Source organism: Helianthus annuus, chromosome 9, assembly GCF_002127325.2.
Source record: "Helianthus annuus cultivar XRQ/B chromosome 9, HanXRQr2.0-SUNRISE, whole genome shotgun sequence".
NCBI classification, from domain to species: Eukaryota; Viridiplantae; Streptophyta; class Magnoliopsida; order Asterales; family Asteraceae; genus Helianthus; species Helianthus annuus.
Genome location: NC_035441.2, coordinates 152,510,360 through 152,532,139, shown reverse-complemented (window position 1 = coordinate 152,532,139; position 21,780 = coordinate 152,510,360). Strand labels below are relative to the sequence as shown.

At 41.8% G+C, this 21,780-nt stretch overlaps 1 long non-coding RNA gene across 2 annotated transcripts; it reads left to right on the top strand.

The window, feature by feature from the left end:
- The first annotated feature begins 2,504 nt into the window (after positions 1–2,504).
- Positions 2,505–5,451, top strand: LOC110874835. 2 transcript variants are annotated; one of them, XR_004867564.1, is made up of 4 exons: positions 2,505–2,739; positions 2,856–3,195; positions 4,409–4,484; positions 5,412–5,451. It is a non-coding gene; the product is annotated as an uncharacterized LOC110874835 (long non-coding RNA). The 2 variants fall into 2 exon arrangements; XR_002556259.2 differs by having other exon boundaries at positions 4,398–4,484.
- Positions 5,452–21,780: the final 16,329 nt, after the last annotated feature.

The window sequence follows — 21,780 nt, the reverse complement described above, 5'->3', positions numbered from 1 at the left end:
GAAAATGGGTCTTAATTTATAAAGGAATTTTCAAACGTAAGAAAATAATAAAACTACATACTTTGTTTTGTAAAATTTTTCATATAATCCCAGTTCAACTAATCATCCTCAGCGGGCAATACTGCATCGAAACAAGCTTGATGGTAAAAACTTCTTGGACTATTCTCGCTACCTGAAAATGGTTCTCAAGAATGTAACAAAGTATTATGTCCTAGAGATGCCATTTCCGAAGACTCCTCCAATGGGTGCTACCAAAACATGGTTGCAACATGTTGATAACTCGTATGAAATATCGTACCTCATGTTGTCAACTATGCATGAGGAATTTCACCCAGAGCTTAAATCCCTTTATGTCTTTGACACAATTCATGAGTTACAGAAAGGGTTTCAACAAACTCGTAAGGAGCAATTTGCAATTCTGTGCAGTGGCGAAGCTTGACTAAAAGTTTCGTGGGGCGGAAAGTCATGGGACCCAATTTATATATTATATAAATATTTAGGCAAAATAATTGGGGGGAGATCCTTTATAATTTTAAAATTTTTGGATGAAAAATCGAAAGTTTTATACTTCTAACCAAAACATGGGGGTGGGTGCACCCCCGGGTATCAACTAAGCCACACCCTTGATTCTAAGAGCACTGAACACATGTTGAATGGAGTAAGGTATGAAAATAAGCTCAGACATATGTATAATGCATAGGTATGATGATGGGTTGGACAAGCTAGGTTTTTCATTATACCAAATAGGGCAATAAAATTTATTCTGATGTCGTTGCAAGTTCCATGCGAAATGTTCATGAGGAAATACAAAATGTGGACATTTGATGGACAATCTTAGAGTTGCATCAGATGTTAATTACTGCTGAGGTTAATATAGGAGTTACAAAACACTGATTGAAAGCAATGAGATTGCATGGAAGAAAACAACTAGAAAGCATCTAACAAGGCCTTATTGCTACAATTGCAAAAGGACCGGACACTGGAAGAACAAATGCTCAAGCTATATTGTTGAGTTAAAGAAGGGCAAAGCTTGTGGGGCTTACTGTAACATCCCGCTTTTGGTACCACCAATATTGTCTGCTTTGCCAACAAAGATATCACAGAGTTGTTTTTGGTTGCTCCGGTGGAGAGTTCCCAAAAGGTCACCCATCCGAGTACCATTCCCACTTGAGCACGCGTAATTGTGGAGTTCTCCCCTCATCCGCTAGCATTAAAGCAAAAACGCGTTGGTGACTTAAGATGTAGGACTTTCCTTATAAACCAAGAAGTTCACTGTCTACGGCCGAAGTGGGATCTACATTGGGTGTTTACAATCAACCCCCCTTTGCCCCATGCCAGTTATGGACTCATCGTCCAAGATGAGGTTTGCCTCGACCATCCTAACCGGGGATTTGGAATTTGCCTAATGTGTCAGGCTGAACACCATTGGGGACTCAATAGTGATCATTGAGGTTTGCCCCACCATCTTAAATGGCACAGGCGTGCTCTTATACCATTTGTGACATCACGTATCTCATACCACCAATATTGTCTACTTTGCCCACAAAGAGCTCATGAATATATGTCTGGTTGCTCCGGTGGAGACTTCATAGAATATCACCCATCCTAGTACTACTCCCACCTGAGCATGCTTAACTGTGGAGTTTTCATGTGCTCCACTGTGACAACCGGTAATTTACGCTTTTAATTACGTGATTAACAGGTGATAAAGCGATAATATATAGTGTGTACGACGCAAATTACCTTAACTAGGCCTTTAGTATGCCTAGGAACGTCTACCCGACTTTACAGTGCACGAATGGTGGTTTAAGGGAAAACCGCTGAATATTAAACGATAGCGAAATAAAACCGAAGAAAATACTGATAACGCCGACTAATACGAATTTTATACGGATATTTTATATTTATAAAGTTAGTTTTGCGAATTTATCGTGCTTCCGTACGTCCAAAAATGCAAACATGAACGAAAACGCGATTGCAGGAACACACCAGCAACGAAACAGAAGCGTCGGAAACGCGTATTACCTTCAAAAATGAAATTTTACGATATATTTAGTTTCGAAATTAAATTTTACTATCCGCAGTTGAAACCGGATTGAAAAACGGATCAGAAACAACAAACGGGGCATTTACGCAGCGTAAACGACGAACGAACGCGATAAACATCCATTTCCGACCTAATTTTTAGCATTTCGACTCTAAAACTTTATTATACGACATTTAATGACAGTCGGGATTCGAAAACGGGCTATGTAAACATGTGGGCCGCTCAAAACACGCTAACGAGCCCTGGGCCCAATCCACTTAATATAACGCTACTTTCGGTTTTTTTTTTTTAAAAAACCATTAACCGACCCACCGGTTTTTTATTTGGTTTGGTTTTTTCGGTTCGGTTTTGTCAGTTAATTCAGTTATGGTTCTGTTAATTCGGTTTTTTGCACACCCCTAGTTATAACCCTCTAACCTCATTTGCAAAACCCTAATATTTCCCATTCTCATCCAAGCGCAGACTAGACCCCAGATACCCTCCCCTACCTCTCGATCCCTCTCCAGTGATGACCACAGACAGTCCGGCGGCCCCTCAGGTCGTCATTACTGCCGGCGACAAGCACACACACTCCCTCGAACCCTACCACTCCCGTTCTCCTCTCCCTCTCCCTCGCCGTCAACGATGACGAGGATTATTTCCGGCGACCAGTTTCGCCGACGACGGTGGTGGTGTCCCCGACGAGACTTCCGGTAACCCCCTTAATCTTCTCGTTTTTATTACTATATCAAAAAGTCGATAGACTTATTTCCTTGTTTTTCGTTTCCGATGATGATAATGATGATGGCGGTTGTCATGCTATGCTCAGATGGTTCGTGTTCGCATTGTTGCGGATTCGGGTGTTTGGTTCGAGTCAACTTGGTTAAACCGAGTTAACTCGGTTCGGGTCTGGGTCAAACAGTCAAGGCAGTCAACACAAGTCAAAGGCGGTCAACGGGACGGCTCGGGTCAGCTTTGGTATTCTTGGAGCAACTCGGTTCAGTCAAGTTCGGCTTATTTTGGTTCGGTCAACAGAAGTCAAACCTGGTCAACTTAGCTTTGGTTTTAGTTGACTCGGTCAAACCAAGTCAACTCGGTCAAACACGGTCAGCCCGAGTCAACTCAATTGACTCGGTCAACTCAGTTAGCGTTTTCGACATGAGGATTTGGTAAAGATTTTACGGCCGTTTATTTAGTTATTTTCATAGTTTATATCACGTGAAACGAGCTCTCAAAACCGGATTGATTAAGGAAACGTTATAAATGAATTTAATGAATTCGTATATTATACGTATTTATAAAACTTATTTTATTTCATACATATACATATACATATATTGTTGAAATGTTTGATTGAATTTTGAAAAATAACAACAACTTGTGTTGTCGGGGGCATCCAAAAACAGAGGAAACTCTGCCCGTTTTTCGAGAAAATCCGTAAAACCAAAACGCGTTTTATTATGAAAAGAAACTAACGGATTCGAATAATTTTTGTAAAATCAAATACAAAGTATATTTAATTTCAACGATACTTTATAATTTACAAAAATGTTAATAACACGAAGTATTTTATAAAATAAATATAATAACTTTTATATTTATTTTCAAACGTCTAACGACTCGGATTCTTTTATAAAAACGAATATAGTTTTTATACTTACTTCAGACATCAAAATTTCGGACGTTTTTATCTATGTTTAGTTTAAACATTGAAAATTCGACAATTCTCTTATAAATAAATATAGTTTTTTTTTATTAATTTTCAATAACAAACGAACCGAATTCTTTTACAAAAATAAATATAGTTATATACTTATTTCAAACACTAACTTGACGATTCTTTTATAAAAATAAATATAGTTTACATATTTATTTCGAATATCAAACAACACTAACCCTTTTATAAAAATAAATATGGTTTATATATTTATTTCAAACACCAAACGACTCGTATTCTTTTATAAAATAAATATAGTATAAATATTTATTTCAAACGCCTAACGGCATACGAATATATTTTAACGAACCTCTACGACGCGAGACGCAATACGAGTTCGTTACATGTTATTTTCATATAAATGTTTATTACATGAACAAACAACTTTTCAAGACGACTAACGAGATTCTACCGATATATTTATATATTTTTATATAAATATTTATATATTTTAAGTCCCTCAAGAACTAAGTGTTTTTCAAGACTTAGTAAACTATTACCGACAATAAACGAAACTTAACGAGTATAACTTCTTCGTTTCTTTCAAGTTAACAACTTACCGCCGAATAATTCGGTCAACTATTCGGTAGAGCTCGGTGACACGTAGTTTAGTTACCGCGTTTATTTAGAAACTTATTCGATATTCCACGTTAGGGATATTGTAGAATGCACGCAAGCGAGTCATGTCTTGGAAACGCCATCACGAATCGTATTTAGCTAGCTTTGCATAAGGAAATCCAGGTGAGTTCATAACCCCCACTTTTTTACGGTTTTACATGTTTATAAATGTTTTCGAGTGTGGAAAGACATGCAAGTTTTTGCAAAAGTAAATAACTTTTCGATGAACGAAAACTCATATTTCTAAACCATGTTGCGAAGGGATTTCAAGGAAACTCGAATGGTTTACGAACAATTTATACTAAACATACCGGTTTTACAAAACGTGCATGATTTTCGTGACTTGTGACGAGAATGTCCTAGTTAATACAACGGGACTGGGTTGGTCTGCGTTCGAACAACGAGACAACCCAATGGGTTATGTCCCCCTTTTCTTTTGAAATACATGTTAACTAGGGTATGTTAAGCTAGGGAATGAATTCTTAGATCATGTGCGAATAGGCACTAACTTAGGCACCATTAATCCTTTTAAGGACCACGGAACAAAGGTTAGATCTAATGGGTACAGGCGAGCCCCACTCACGGTCCTTGTGTGGCCACTTAGAGTGTTGTTGTGACCCTGTCGAGGTTAATCGACACTTAAATCGTCTACCGGGTTGAGTGCTTCCTATGTCGGCACACATATTAATGTCCTCGCGAAACATTAATGATCAACATATTCATAGACGCTTTACATACCAACTTTCGATACTCAAAACTTTCAAATGTTTTTAAGATTCATTTGATGCAAACTCATAACACATGGATTTACGAACTTTGGTAACGTTTTTTTTCAACTTATGTATAAGTAAGAGGACGGGTTGGTCCTGCTTACAAAGACTATCGTGGGCTAGACCCACAATTTTCAAATAACACGCCGAGAAAATGATTTTACTAAATTTTCTCCACAACTTTTAAACCGGTAAACAAAAGTATTTGTTTAAATCTTTTTCAAAACAAACTATGAACTCACTCAACATTATGTTGATTTTTTGCATGTTTCTTTCTCAGGTTACTTTCTCAATTTATGGCACGGTTGGAATAGGAGAACCATTGGAGATTCGAGTACTTAGTGGGCGTTCGTTTTCTAGAAGTCTTAGCTTAACTGCTTCCGTTGTGCAATGAAGATACCGCTCCAGTCACGCCAGCTCTGATATTTCAGGGTGTGACATCCACAACCAACTAAGCCCAAAACGCGTTGGTAATTTAAGAGGCGTGGAATATCTTATGAACCAAGAATCTCTCCTGGCCACGGCCGATGTGGGATTTGCCTAAGGTGTCACAATGTCCCATTTTAATTTATAAGTCATCTCGATAGTCGGTATCGTTACAATTTATTGTAATGATATCGACACCGATTACCGAAAGATTAACATGGACCATTATGACACCCTAGGCAAATCCCACATCGGCCGTGGCAAGGAGAGATTCTTGGTTCAAAAGACATTCCTCACCTCTTAAATTACCAACACATTTTGGGCTTCGTTGGTTGTGGAGCACATGAAAACTCCACAGTTAAGCGTGCACAGGTAGGAGCAGTACCAGGACGGGTGACCTCCTGTGAAGTCTCAAATGTGGCAACCAAAAACAAATCCGTGAGTTCCTAGATGGGCAACCCATCGGGGGAAAAATGGACAATATTGATGGTGAGAGGGGCTAGATGTTACAAATGGTATCAGAGCCACTCAAGTTTCGTTCGGGATGGTGGGGCAAACCTCATCGAGGAAGATGAGTCCCTAGGGGAGTGGTTGTAACGATACCGACTATCGAGATGATTTACAAATTAACATAGACCATTGTGACACCTTAGGCAAATCCCACATCGGTCGTGGCCAGGAGAGATTCTTGGTTCATTCGTTTTGGCTTAGTTGGTTGTGGAGCACATGAAAACTTCACTGTTAAACGTGCTCAGGTGGGAGTAGTACCAGGATGGGTGACATCCTGGGAAGTCTCCATAGGGGCAATGAAAAACAAATCCGTGAGTTCCTGGATGGGCAACTCATCGGGGGCAAAGCGGACAATATTGGTGTTGAGGGGGCCCGAATGTTACACGAAGTCTTCCAAAATGAAGTATAAAACCAACTTTGTAAAACTATAAAGGCTATTCGATCGAACTGAAGTGGCAAGTTTCTAAGCTATGAATTCGACGAGCCTCTTAAGAAATGTATTACCATTTCTCAACTTACAACACGTGGAACGCCACAGTCAAATGGCATGTTTGAGAGGAGAAATTGAACCTTATTAGACATGGTTCGATTAATGACGAGTCGTACAAATCTGCCTCTCTCCTTTTAGAGTTATGCTCTTGAAACTGCTGCTAAAAATGCCAACCTGGCTCCAAATAAGATAGTAGAGATGATACCTTATCCGATATGTGTAACACCCAGCTTGAGACCTCGTGCGTCCATGCACAACTCGCACCTGACTTAGCAGCGAAAACGTATCATGTCTAGCTAACCGTGTGTCATGTGTTTAAAAAAATTATACGTAAGCTTACTGTCACACCCCAACCGATGGAATCATCGGGGCATGGCACTGAGCGAAATAGATTGTCCAGAAGTTTCCATAACAATTATCATCACTATTCAGTTTAAATAACACGTCCCATACCGTGTCCCAAATATCAAACAAATTATTACAAATAACAACCAGCCAATATTCTGTTCCAACAACTCAGATTTAAAGTAAAACAAATAAATACTGTTCGAATGCTCCTAAAGACCCGGCCTGACAAGATCTACAAACAACTATGCTCTAGTTGCTTTTTCCTGACAGACAACTATTTGTTGGGGGCCTCTAGAGCTTTATTCTAGCCTCGCTTTCCTAGCAAGCAAACATCTTAAACACCTGTCACATACGTTAAAATAAAGTCAATACATATAATGTAAAGGTGAGCATACAAGTTTGATGATAGCATATAGAGTTCGAATAGTTTACGCATAACCAGCACGTACACAGAGGAAAACGAAGCATGTTAATTATTGACATGGGCCTATCGATACTAATGACTGCGGGTTGACCGTCCGAGAAGGTTCGCAATACATGATTACCACCGTAATCCATGCAAGTAATTGTCCTTAACAACCCCCGTGTGAACGGGTGCTGTGTCCAAACTATAGTACTACGTCGTTAAGGCAGGTAGACAGCATTCCACGTGTAAACACAATCAACAAGCATTCATTTAGTCACGTAATACATGCATATTGGTTAGCGTTCAAATAGTTTGAGTAGTGTGATCGATTGTATTTTGATATAAGTAACGTATGTAACACCCAAAAGTGCTAAAAGCAAAAAGGGATCGAGTATACTCACAGCGTTTGGTTGATGGATTGAAGGGAGCGATTGGGAGTAAGGTTAGCCTGAATAGTTTGATAGCATAACGGTGAATACACGTAAAATGGAAACAAGTGATGTAGGGTCGAACAGTCTAGTCGATCTAATAGCAGGTTCGATCGGACGGGTCGTTCGTTCGGTTAGACAGTCCGTTCGGACAGCCTGTTCGATCAGCCGGTAGGCTCGGTCGGCTGGACTGTTCGATTGGATTGTTTCTTCCCTTGAGTAAGATGTGTTTGTGTATGATGGTTTGAACTTTTGAAGTTTTCGTTGTAGTATTTGAGAACACTGAAGTGTTCTTACCTTTCAGGTCGATCGATCGAATGGTCTGTTCGATCGGCCGGCTTAACCGATCGGTTAGGAACTTCAGTAGTAGTCTTCAGCAAGATGTCGCTCGATCGAACAGCATACTCGATCTAACAGCATGCTTGATCGGGTGGCATTCCAATACATCGAACGAATTGAAAATCGATTAAGTGTTGAAGCATAGTATCTCATGATCCGAGGAGTAATGTTGGCGAACAGCTGTTCGATCGAACAGTACCTCGTCCAATACCATACTTCATGAAATTGTAAGGTGTGGGGCCATATGCTAGCCGATCAGCTGGCCTGGTCGATCGGCTGGCATATCCGATCGGTTGGGCTGTTCGATCGAACAGTCTAACCGTTCGGCCAGCATCCTGACCTGGTCGTCTAACACTTGGCTGTTCTGATTATTTGACGTTATATCGAGGTAGTTTGACAACGAGCTTAACCAGGGAACCTTCGTTCTTACTTGTTTCTCCTGCTCGGACAGGAACCACCCACGTCCGGCCAGTGAACGGTTCGGAACTACGGTTTAACGTTTAACCCGAAGTCGGTGAACTTCGTGGATAGAACCGGGTTTTGAATCGCACAACCATTGGAATGATTAGTGAGTTGGCTCAAGCTCCGTTTCTACCGGTTTAAAGGCATCGAGTGTAAAAGAGTTGAAAGAAAGTTGGAATTCCTTCTTTCAATCCTTCACATCATGTAAATGTTTAGATCTTTGATAGATCTTAGCTTGTTTATGTGGAAATCGGTTAGATCAGAGCTATTTATGGTGGATTGAAGCTAAAACATGATGTTCTTGAAGAACACCATGATGACATCATCCAAGAATGCTTAGATCTTGGTGATTTCACGGTTAGAAATCAAGATTTGAAAGATAGAAAGGTGTAGGAGCATGTTTTGATCAAGAAAGTACAAGATTTAGGATGAAAACTTACCGGAATTGGAAGAAATCTGAGAAATGGTGAGGAGCACGAGCTGGTCGGTCAGAGAGTTTCCAAAAGTGGAAAGAATGACAATGACAGCCCTATTTATAAGCTCCAAAAGAGGAAAGGGCTGGCCGATCGGCCAGGCATCCCGATCGGACAGCCTGCTCGATCGGACAGTCTGTCCGATCGGCTGGGCTGTTCGATCGGCTGACAGCCTGATCGATCAACAGCCTGGTTCGAGTGTTCGGTGCGATGATTTTTGATATTTCGGTTTCGATTGAAGACAAGACAAGTACGATAGAGTTTCCTATTCAAATTACTTTCAGTCCTAACTACTATATCTAACATACAATCATCTATATTTCACACTGTCCTTACGTTACCATTCGTCATAGTTCGATTGCATTTGATTTGAGATTCGAGTTTTGATTTGAGTTTCGATTGATTCGATTGAATACCACACAAATCATAAAGTAAGCACGCACAGGTAACATGTAAGGCACACACACAAGTAATATAACACCAAATTCGCATAGTTCGAGATTCGAGTTCGATTAACGATTTGATTAGCTTGATTATTGATTGATTAACTTTATCGCATTGTTACTTCCTACTATTCACAGTCGTAAGTCGGTTCGCGTCGATCAATCATTCGATTACTTCGATTCTTTCTTGATTACAACACTTACTCCACATAATACAGTAGAACATAAAATAGACTAATTATAGTCAAAGAAAGTCAAAGTTGACTTGGACTTTGACTTTGACTTTGACATTCGAAAACACGGGGTGTTACAGCCTCCCCTTGTTTAGGGAATTTCGTCCCAAAATTAGGCTCGAAGCTGCACAGCACCGTGAATTACCAATTTGACGCTTCAGATCTTCATTTGAACAAATGCGGGTACTTAGCCTTCATGTCGCTTTCGAGTTCCCAAGTGAACTCCGCGCCCCGTTTGCCTTCCCATCGGACTTTCACGATAGGGATGCGTGAGCGTCTGAGTTGCTTGGTTTGGCGATCCATGATTTCGACAGGCTTTTCCACGAAGTGTAGCGTTTCGTTGACCTGAAGATCGTCGAGAGGTACAATCAGATCATGGTCAGCTAGGCATTTTCGGAGGTTCGACACATGGAAAGTCGGGTGGACGTTACTGAGTTCCTCCGGTAGTTCGAGTTTGTAGGCGACTTTTCCGATCCTTTCCAAAATCTTAAAAGGTCCAACATATCGAGGCGCTAGTTTCCCTTTCTTGCCGAATCTGACTACACCCTTCCAAGGTGATACCTTTAGGAGTACGTAGTCGCCAACGTCAAATTCAAAGGGCTTGCGTCTTCTATCGGTGTAACTTTTCTGTCTATCCCTGGCCTTTGCCAAGTTGTCTCGAATCTAGAGGATTTTGTCAGTCGTTTCTTGTAGTAACTCAGGACCGGTTAATTGCGAATGACCGATCTCGTGCCACACAATAGGCGAACGACATCTTCTCCCATATAAAGTGATGTGTGTAAAATGCAACATATAAATCACATCAATTAAGGCATAAAACTAACCCTTTTTAAGTACTAATGTTGGAAAAAGAGTGTTTTTGTCTTCCTTTTGTATTTTCAGGATGAAATGAGCTCAAATTCACAAAAGAAGCAAAAAGACAACTAATTCTAGCATAAACACAAGGAAAGGAATAAAAGAAGACTGCCCGGACCCTCAACGGCATCCTCCAAAGCAAAGAAGAGAAAACAGAAGCCTGAACACGCCCCGTGCTCAGCCAGCACGGGGCCGTGCCCAAGAAGCAGCATAAAAGACAAACTTGTAGAAGCTTCCATTGCCCACCACGGGGCCATGTCCAGTGAGCACGGGGGCGTGGTGAAAGTACAGCAGGCGCATTAATTGTAATTGCGAATTACAATTAATGAGGAGAGAGACTGTCAGACGGGCACGGGGGCGTGTCCAGCGGGCACGGGGGCGTGTCCAGCGGACACGGGGCCGTGCCCAGCCTTCTGTTCAGCCTATAAATAGGGGTGCTTGGTTTCATTCCATCTCATCCCTTGGCACACCACCTCTCTCACACTTCATCCACCACCCACCACCACCATAACACCATCATCCACCACCATCATCCATTGTCCATCATAGAGTGTGTGAGTCGTCTTGGGATCCAAGATTGATCGTAAGAGTTCTTGACAATCAAGGCCATGTTTGCCTAAGTCTCTTACATCACTTGGTGAAGACAAGTGTTTTGTATAATACTTTTTATTTTTAATCTTTTGCACTTTTTATTTGGTTTTGTATTAATGACTTTAATAACTAGTTGCTTATGTTGAAGGTGATCTTTCCTTATCGTTTGTCCGTGGTGTCTTGGCATTATTTTACTGTCTATATAAAATAAAAGATTTTCACCATTCATATCTCCACGGTCTATATGGAGGTATGTTAGCTACCTGGTCGGGGGTTAAGGGAACGGTTTGGTAAGGGTCTTGCCCTTGTTCAGCGTTTAGAGGTCCTGCTTGGGACCTGGGTCAAATTTAGTAGGATCTCCTTCAATGCCCATAGGTATTGGATGGCGGGGATCCAAACTCTTTGACCCCCTCATAAGTTAACTACTATTAATACTATAACCCGGCTATTTAGGACTGTATCCCTGCTGACTCAGACTACTTAGTCGAGGGTAACGTCACCGCCAAAAGCGGGGCCTACCATAATTTTCATTAATAACTTAATTCATTATCTTCCAATAATCCGACCCTTTAGGATTGTATCCTTGCTGACTTAAACTACTGGGTTGAGGGTAACGTCGCCTTCAAAAGAGGGGCCTACTACAATAACTAAGATAATCTCTTAAACAAGTGCAAAAGTGCGAAAATAATCAAAGGTTATACTAATACACGATTCGGATCCAAGTGATTCATCTTGTCTATCTGTTTTTATTTTATTTTATTTTTCAGCATTTAGTTAGTTTTTATTTTCTTAGTTTAAAAACATTTTTCTCACTTTTTGATTTGATTAGACGTTGAGGATAAACCGGTATTAAAAGCTCTTGTGTCCTTGGACGACCTCGGGATCTTACCAACACTATACTACGTCCACGATGGGTGCACTTGCCCATATGTGTGTTTAGTGTTAGTGAATATCGTGTTTTATAAATTTAAAACTTGGCTAAAGGTGTAAAAAGGGCTTAATTATATATCTAAATTATATACACACCAACACACATCATAAAGCCTCGAATGGTGCCATTTGTATGCTGGCATGATAGCTGTTGTTGTACGAGAATTCGACTAACGGTAGGTATTTGTTCCAACTACCTCCGAAGTCTATGACACACGCGCGGAGCATGTCTTCAAGAGTACGGATCGTTCTTTCAGTCTGTCCGTCAGTTTGAGGATGGAATGCAGTACTCAGGTTAAGCGACGTACCAAGGGCCGCTTGAAACGTTTCCCACAATCGCGAAGTAAACCGAGCATCACGGTCTGAAATGATGTCACGAGGCGTACCATGATTACAAATGATCTCGTCGGTGTAGATTCGGGCTAGTCGTTCTACCTTGTAGTCTTCCCGTATTGGCAAAAAGTGGGCTGATTTGGTCAGACGATCAACTATAACCCAAATGTTGTCGTGACCTGATGGCGTGGGCGGAAGTTTGGTTATGAAATCCATAGCTATACTCTCCCACTTCCATATGGGGATTGGAGGTTGTTCGAGTAAGCCAGAAGGTCGTTGATATTCAGCCTTAACTCTCGCACAAGTCAGGCAACTTCCAACATAGAGGGCGATATCCCGTTTCATACCCGGCCACCAGTACTTGTAACGAAGATCCTGATACATTTTATCGGCACCGGGATGAATAGAGTATCGGGACTTGTGGGCTTCATTCATTATAATCTTTCGCAAATTGGTTCGCTTAGGGATCCAAATTCGGTCCAGATAATAGAAAATCCCATCTGCTTTGTTATAAGCTGAAGCTCCATCGTGATAGATTCTCTCCTTCTTCAAAGTGCGTTCATTAAAACAAGCATGTTGGGCTTTGCGGATGAGAGCTTCGAGATTGTGCTGGGCTTGGGTATTGCGAATACTGAGCAAATAACTCCGTCTGCTAAGTGCGTCAGCTACAACATTTGCCTTGCCCAGGTGATAACGAATCTCACAATCGTAATCGTTAAGAAGTTCTACCCATCGGCGTTGACGTATGTTAAGTTCTCTCTGATTAAAGATCGTGGGTTGTATAGTTCTTTTCGTGGATTTTGAGCTGACGAGATGCGTAAGCTATAACCTTGTCTCGTTGCATGAGAACACAGCCAAGACCAAGGTTGGAAGCATCACAGTAGACAATGAAATCGTTGTTTCCGTCTGGCAATGTGAGGACGGGAGCATTGCAGAGCTTGCGCTTAAGGGTTTGAAAAGCATACTCTTGTTCGGTTCCCCAAACAAAAGACCTGTCTTTATGGGTAAGAGCGGTAAGCGGCACAGCGATCTTAGAGAATCCTTCGATAAATCGTCGATAATAGCCCGCTAGTCCCAGAAATGATCGGACTTCAGACGGGTTCTTAGGCGTAATCCAGCTTTTAACTGCTTCAATCTTCGCGGAATCGACATGAATACCCTGACTATTCACAATGTGACCTAGATACTGAACCTCCTCCAACCAGAATTCACACTTGGAGAACTTGGCATAGAGTTGGTTCCCCTGGAGTAACTCGAGAACCAAACGTAGATGTTGCGCCTGTTCGGCTTTCGACTTGGAATAAATCAAGACATCATCGATGAACACGATGACGAAACGGTCAAGATAAGGCTTACACACGCGATTCATCAGATCCATAAAAACCACGAGTGCGTTGGTTAGACCAAAAGGCATAACAACGAACTCATAGTGGTCGTATCGAGTGCAAAAAGCGGTTTTGGGTATATCTTCCTCTTGTATGCGCAACTGATGATAGCCTGAACGTAGATCGATCTTCGAGAAAGACTTGGCACCTTGCAGCTGATCAAATAAGTCATCGATGCAAGGCAAAGGGTAACGGTTCTTGATGGTCAGCTTATTCAATTCCCGATAGTCGATGCACATCCTAAACGACCCATCCTTCTTTTTGACGAAAAGGACTGGCGCGCCCCAAGGAGAGGTGCTCGGGCGAATGAAGCCTTTTTCAAGTAACTCCTGGAGTTCGTTTGAGAGTTCCCTCATTTCGGATGGCGCGAGTCGATAAGGGGCTTTAGCAACAGGGTTAGCTCCAGGAATAAGGTCGATACGAAAGTCGATATCACGACTTGGCGGTAGTCCATGAAGATCATCAGGGAACACCTGAGGAAATTCACGAACCACTGGGACGTCTTTGACTTCAACCTTCTTTTTCTTTTCCTTCTCCGCTACTACAATGTTGGCCAAGAAAGCACTGTATTCCTTGCGGAGATACTTGCTAGCTTGGACGCATGACATGAGTTTGAGACCTTTTGAAGCTGTTTCGCCGTACACACATAATAGATCACCATTCGCGAGCGAGAATCGAATCATCTTTTCAAAGCACACAACTTCAGCATGGTTTTCGCGAAGAAAGTCCATGCCTACTATGACGTCAAAATTCCGAGTTGCATCGGAATAAGGTCGATTGGGAAGATGTGATTGTTGAGCTCGAGGGTACAATTACGAAGGACAGAGTTAACGGCGACAGTTCTTCCAGTAGCAACTTCAACTTTGAATGATGAGGGGAGATAAGAACGCTTACGACTAAGGAGCTTCTCGAATTCAAACGACAGAAAGCAGTTATCGGCTCCAGTATCAAACAAACATGATGCACAAATACCATTCACAAGGAACGTACCATTAACCACGTTGTTGTCAGCCTGGGCTTGACGGGCATTGATGTTAAAGGTTCTGGCACGGGCTGCTTGCTGTTGCTGCTGAGGCTGCTGCTGTTGGTGCTGCTGCTGGGGTTCTTGTTTCACAACCCTGTTCGGGCACATGTTTGCAAAGTGGTTAGGATCACCACATGCAAAGCAGACTCGAGCATTGACCGCGGGTGCTTGAGCTGCAGGTTGGCCTTGAGGGGCTGGAAGTAGGGCTTGATGAGCGGCGGCTTGAACTGGGGCTTGACGGGGACCATAACGACAATTCGCAGTGAAATGCCCGTAAAGGTTGCAGTGGGCGCAGAAGCGACAGGCGATTCCCACCGGATGATGGTATGAGCATGTCGGGCAGAGCGGGTGGGGACCTGTGTAAGCGCGCTTAGCTGGCGGCGCATTGATCACTGGAGCTTGTCGGTGGTGAGACTGCTGCTGAGCCTATACGGCTTGCAGAGGGACAGCAGGCATTCTCACAGCACAGTTCTTGTTGCTGGAGCTGTTGTTGTTGTGCTTCTTCTTTCTTCTTGATGACTTAGAGGGTTGAGCAGTGGCGGTGTCGACGGTCGATGTGGCGGTGGCTTGATGCAGAGACTTGGTATGCTTATCCCAAAAGCCAGACTTTACCCGCTTGTCATTGATCTCGTCGGCAAGTAGGTAAGTCTCCTCAATCGATGATGGCTTGGCAGCATGAACGAAATCGGCAACACAATCGGGTAGAGCTCGAATATACTTCTTGATGGCCATGTCTGACATCTTGACTTGATCGGGACAAATGATGCTGAGCTGTTTAAAGCGTGCAGTCAAGGCAGCGTTATCTCCATCCTTCTACTTAATGTTCCAAAACTCGTCCTCCAGCTTTTGGCGTTCATGGGGAGGGCAGAATTCGTCCATCATGATGGCTTTCAGCTCCTTCCATGTTAGCTCATAAGCTGCATCATTCCCGCGTTTGTTTTGTTCGGCCGTCCACCAGTCTAGAGCTCGGGACTGGAAGACGCCTGTAGCATTGAGGGTGCGGAGATTTTCTGGACAACCACTTTGGCGCAGAGTGACTTCGATAGAATCGAACCATTGAAACATAGCTGTTGGGCCATCTTCTCCGGTGAATTCCTTTGGTCCGCATGCCTTGAACTGTTTAAAGCTGAAACCAGTCTTGGTGGTATCTTTAGGAGCATCGATTCGCGATTCCTCCGACGATTTGCTGGCGTTTTCAAAGACATCGCTCACAGCTTTTGCCACACTCTTGGCAATGATAGTAGCGAGATGCCTGTCTCTCTTCTCTTGGTGAGTAAGTGGGGTTCGGTGTCCAGATAACGACATGGTCTGCAACAGACATCGTCGTATGTCTCAGACACAACAAATCGAATCTCACCTCACACGTCTACTATTTACTAAAGCTTAGAAACACGTCAAAACACGCATCACACAGCATCACACAAACACGTATGCACATAACCGCAGATTCACGTAATCACAGAAGCACATAGGCACATAGAGCATAGAGACACATAACACAGAAGCACATAAGCACATAGGCATTTAATCACAGATGCAGTCAGAATACAGAAACCTATCATTCCAAGCTCGCGTGTCATTCGTATATAGTGATCGCGCATAGCATATCGAATAGTACCACGTAATCGTATAGTATGTCGAGTAGAGTATAGCGTATATCGTATCATAGTATTGTCTAGAATTGCAGCGACTTGTTAGCGTCTTGAGATAGGGTAGCAATACGAGTCGTGTGTGTCGATCGAAGTGATAGCAAAAATCGAGCGAACATCAAAATTAAACATTTAAACAGGCAAGCACACTTAAAATACTTAAAATCGACGAATGATCAGAGTAGGCAGTTGCGGGCTCAGAATCGAAACACATAAAATCGAGGAAATGGATTGTCTGCGGCTACTAGACATTCGACTATTCACAATAGACTTGTCGTCACTTTTCGACCTTCGGGATCACGTTTCTGCCTCGATTCTTGGGCATTCAACACGTATTCCCTATGTCATACTCGTGAGTTCAGGTCGTTGGAGTCCGTCGAGGCTTTGGTGAGATGAGTAAAAGTTGGAATAAGTTGCCAAGGTTCGGGTTTCACCCCTAGCTTAGCAATTTCTTCCTTGTTTTAGTAAAATTTGAGGAGATTATTCATCAAAATATGGATTTTACTCCTGATTTGGTATAATTCTCCTCGTTCGTTATTAAAAATAATGAGGAAATCATTGATGAATTGATAAAATCAGCATTGATCAAACAATTTAGTCGAGAGTTTGCGGCTTTCACACCTAATCTCGACTAAATCGCTTGACTTTACTTGAAAATTCGAGTGCAGTGATAGCGAAGAATATCAGGATCTAGCATATAAGCTTGGTCTGTTGGTTCCTAACTATAGTCTAGGTCTCTAAGACAGCGACCCGGACTAGGTCGTGTCTAGCCTAATTCCCTATAGTTATGGCTCTGATACCAATCTGTCACACCCCAACCGATGGCGGAATCATCGGGGCATGGCACTGAGCGAAACAGATTGTCCAGAAGTTTCCATAACAATTATCATCACTATTCAGTTTAAATAACATGTCCCATACCGTGTCCCAAATATCAAACAAATTATTACAGATAACAAGCAGCCAATATTCTGTTCCGATAACTCAGATTTAAAGTAAAACAAATAAATACTGTTCGAATGCTCCCAAAGACCCGGCCTTACAAGATCTACAGACAACTATGCTCTAGTTGCTTTTTCCTGACAGACAACTATTTGTTGGGGGGCCACTAGAGCTTTATTCTAGCCTCGCTTTCCTAGCAAGCAAACATCTTAAACACCTGTCACATAGGTTAAAATAAAGTCAATACATATAATGTAAAGGTGAGCATACAAGTTTAATAATAGCATATAGAGTTCGAATAGTTTACGCATAACCAGCACGTACACAGAGGAAAACGAAGCATGTTAATTATCGACATGGACCTATCGATACCAATGACTGCGGGTTGACCGTCCGAGACGGTTCGCAATACATGATTACCACTGTAATCCATGCAAGTAATTGTCCTTAACAACCCCCGTGTGAACGGGTGCTGAGTCCAAACTATAGTACTACGTCGTTAAGGCAGGTAGACAACATTCCACGTGTAAACACAATCAACAAGCATTCATTTAGTCACGTAATACATGCATATTGGTTACCGTTCAAATAGTTTGAGTACTGTGATCGATTGTATTTTGATATAAGTAACGTATGTAACACCCAAAAGTGCTAAAAGCAAAAAGGGATCGAATATACGCACAGCGATTGGTTGATGGATTAAAGGGAGCGCTTGGGAGTAGGGTTAGCCTGAATAGTTCGATAGCATAACGGTGAATACACGTAAAATGGAAACAAGTGATGAAGGGTCGAACAGCCTGGTCGATCGAACAGTAGGTTCGATCAACGGGTCGTTCGTTCGGTTAGACAGTCCGTTCGGACAGCCTGTTTGATCGGCCGGTAGGCTCGATCGGCTAGACTGTTCGAGTGGATTGTTTCTTCCCTTGAGTAAGATGTGTTTGTGTATGATGGTTGGAACTTTTGAAGTTTTCGTTGTAGTATTTGAGAACACTGAAGTGTTCTTACCTTTTAGGTCGGTCGGTCGAACTGTCTGTTCGATCGGCCGGCTTAACCGATCGGTTAGGAACTTCAGTAGTAGTCCTCAGCAAGATGTCGCTCGATTGAACAGCATACTCGATCGAACAGCATGCTCGATCGGGTGGCATTCCAATATGTCGAACGAATTGAAAATCGATTAATTGTTGAAGCATAGTATCTCATGATCCGAGGAGTAATGTTGACGAACAGCTGTTCGATCGAACAGTACCTCGTTCAATACCATACTTCATGAAATTGTAAGGTGTGGGGCCATATGCTAGCCGATCGGCTGGCCTGGTCGATCGGCTGGCATGTCCGATCGGTTGGGCTGTTCGTTCGAACAGTCTAACCGTTCGGCCACCATCCTGACCTGGTCGGCCTGTTCGTCTAACACTTGGCTGTTCTGATTATTAGACGTTATATCGAGGTAGTTTGACAACGAGCTTAACCAGGGAACCTTCGTTCTTACTTGTTTCTCCTGCTCGGACAGGAACCACCCACGTCCGGCCGGTGAACGGTTCGGAACTGCGATTTAACATTTAACCCGAAGTCGGTGAACTTCGTGGATAGAACCCGGGTCTTGAATCGCACAACCATTGGAATGATTACTGAGTTGACTCAAACTCCGTTTCTACCGGTTTGAAGGCATCGAGTGTAAAAGAGTTGAAAGAAAGTTGGAATTCCTTCTTTCAATCCTTCACATCATGTAAATGTTTAGATCTTTGATAGATCTTAGCTTGTTTATGTGGAAATCGGTTAGTTCCGAGCTATTCATGGTGGATTGAAGCCAAAACATGATGTTCTTGAAGAACACCATGATGACATCATCCAAGAATGCTTAGATCTTGGTGATTTCACGGTTAGAAATCAAGATTTGAAAGATAGAAAGGTGTAGGAGCATGTTTTGATCAAGAAAGTACAAGATTTAGGATGAAAACTTACCGGAATCGGAAGAAAACTGAGAAAATGTGAGGAGCACGAGCTGGTCGGTCAAAGAGTTTCCAAAAGTGGAAAGAATGACAATGACAGCCCTATTTATAGGCTCCAAAAGAGGAAAGGGCTGGCCGTTCGGCCAGGCATCCCGATCGGACAGCCTGCTCGATCGAGCAGTCTGTCTGATCGGCTGGGCTGTTCGATCGGCTGACAGCCTGATCGATCAACAGCCTGGTTCGAGTGTTCAGTGCGACGATTTTTGTTATTTCGGTTTCGATTGAAGACAAGACGAGTATGGTAGAGTTTCCTATTCAAATTACTTTCAGTCCCAACTACTATATCTAACATACAATCTCTATATTTCACACTGTCCTTACGTTACCATTTGTCATAGTTCGATTGCATTTGATTTGAGATTCGAGTTTCGATTTGAGTTTCGATTGATTCGATTGAATACCACACAAATCATAAAGTAAGCACGCACAGGTAACACGTAAGGCACACACACAAGTAATATAACACCCAATTCGCATAGTACGAGATTCGAGTTCGATTGATGATTTGATTAGCTTGATTATTGATTGATTAACTTTATCGCATTGTTACTTCCTACTATTCACAGTCGTAAGTCGGTTCGCGTCGATCAATCATTCGATTACTTCAATTCTTTCTTGATTACAACACTTACTCCACATAATACAATAAAACATAAAATAGACTAATTATAGTCAAAGAAAGTCAAAGTTAACTTGGACTTTGACTTTGACTTTGACATTCGAAAACACGGGGTGTTACACTTACATTGGTGAGCTCAAGCACAACTTACGTATAAACATAAACATGTCGGTTCCATTTACAAGGCTACACATGCTATCGACCTTTAGGATTGAGCATGCTTCACTATTGGGCACTCATTCCAATATTGTCCGCTTTGTCCACAAAGAGCTCACATATTTATTTTTGGTTGCTTCGGTGCAGACATCCCAGAAGGTTACCCATGTTGGTACTACTCCCACCTACGCACGTTTCACTATAGAGTTCTTACCTCATTCACTAACATTAAGCCCAATATGTGTTGGTGATTTAAGAGGTAACATATTCCTTATGAACTAAGAATCTTTCATTTCCACGAACGATGTAGGATTTGCCTTTGGGTGTTTATATTTCCTGTCCCCAAGTTATGGACTCATCGTCCTCTATCAGGTTTCCCCAACAATTATGAACTTGTCACAGTTTCAAAAATCAATACATGAAACTCACAAACCATTTTATATCGTATCAGCCAAAAGCATGACAAAAGGGGCATTTCGAAATCATTCCACGTCATGTGTCTACGTTCTAGTAACATGGCTTGAATAACGCCATATTGTTTAGACATGATTGATCAACAATTAAAGAAAATAAAATTAATAAAATTGTTTAGCAGTCAAATCATACGATTTTGGAATGTAAAGTATTAACAACTTTCGTATTTATCAGCAAAACTAGATTAAAATGTTATTTTGGAGTTGCTTATATTTACTTTATAGGAATTATTAACACCAATAGTCAATATATTACCTAAAAGCTTTTTTTAGAATAAAGTCAATAATAAAACATCAAACAAAAATAATATAATTGAATATATGTTGTGCTATAAACATAATGTGAGTAGTACCAGGATGGGTGACATCGTGGGAAGTCTCCATAGGGGCAAGCAAAAACAAATCCTTGAGTTCCTGGATGGGCAACTCATCGGGGGCAAAGCGGACAATATTGGTGTTGAGGGGGCCCGAATGTTACACGAAGTCTTCCAAAATGAAGTATAAACTAACTTTGTAAAACTATAAAGGCTATTCGATCGAACTGAAGTGGCAAGTTTCTAAGCTATGAATTTGACGAGCCTCTTAAGAAATGTATTACCATTTCTCAACTTACAACACGTGGAACGCCACAGTCAAATGGCATGTTTGAGAGGAGAAATCGAAACTTATTAGACATGGTTCGATTAATGACGAGTCGTACAAATCTGCCTCTCTCCTTTTAGAGTTATGCTCTTGAAACTGCTGCTAAAAATGTCAACCTGGCTCCAAATAAGATAGTAGAGATGATACCTTATCAGATATGTGTAACACCAAGCTTGAGACCCTGTGCGTCCATGCACAACTCGCACCTGACTTAACAGCGAAAACGTATCATGTCTAGCTAACCGTGTGTCATGTGTTTAAAAAATTTATACCTAAGCTTACATTGGTGAGCTCAAGCACAACTTATGTATAAACATAAACATGTCGGTTCCATTTACAAGGCTACACATGCTATTGACCTTTAGGATTGAGCATGCTTCACCATTGGGCACTCATTCCAATATTGTCTGCTTTGTCCACAAAGATCTCACATATTTATTTTTGGTTGCTTTGGTGCAGACATCCCAGAAGGTTACCCATGTTGGT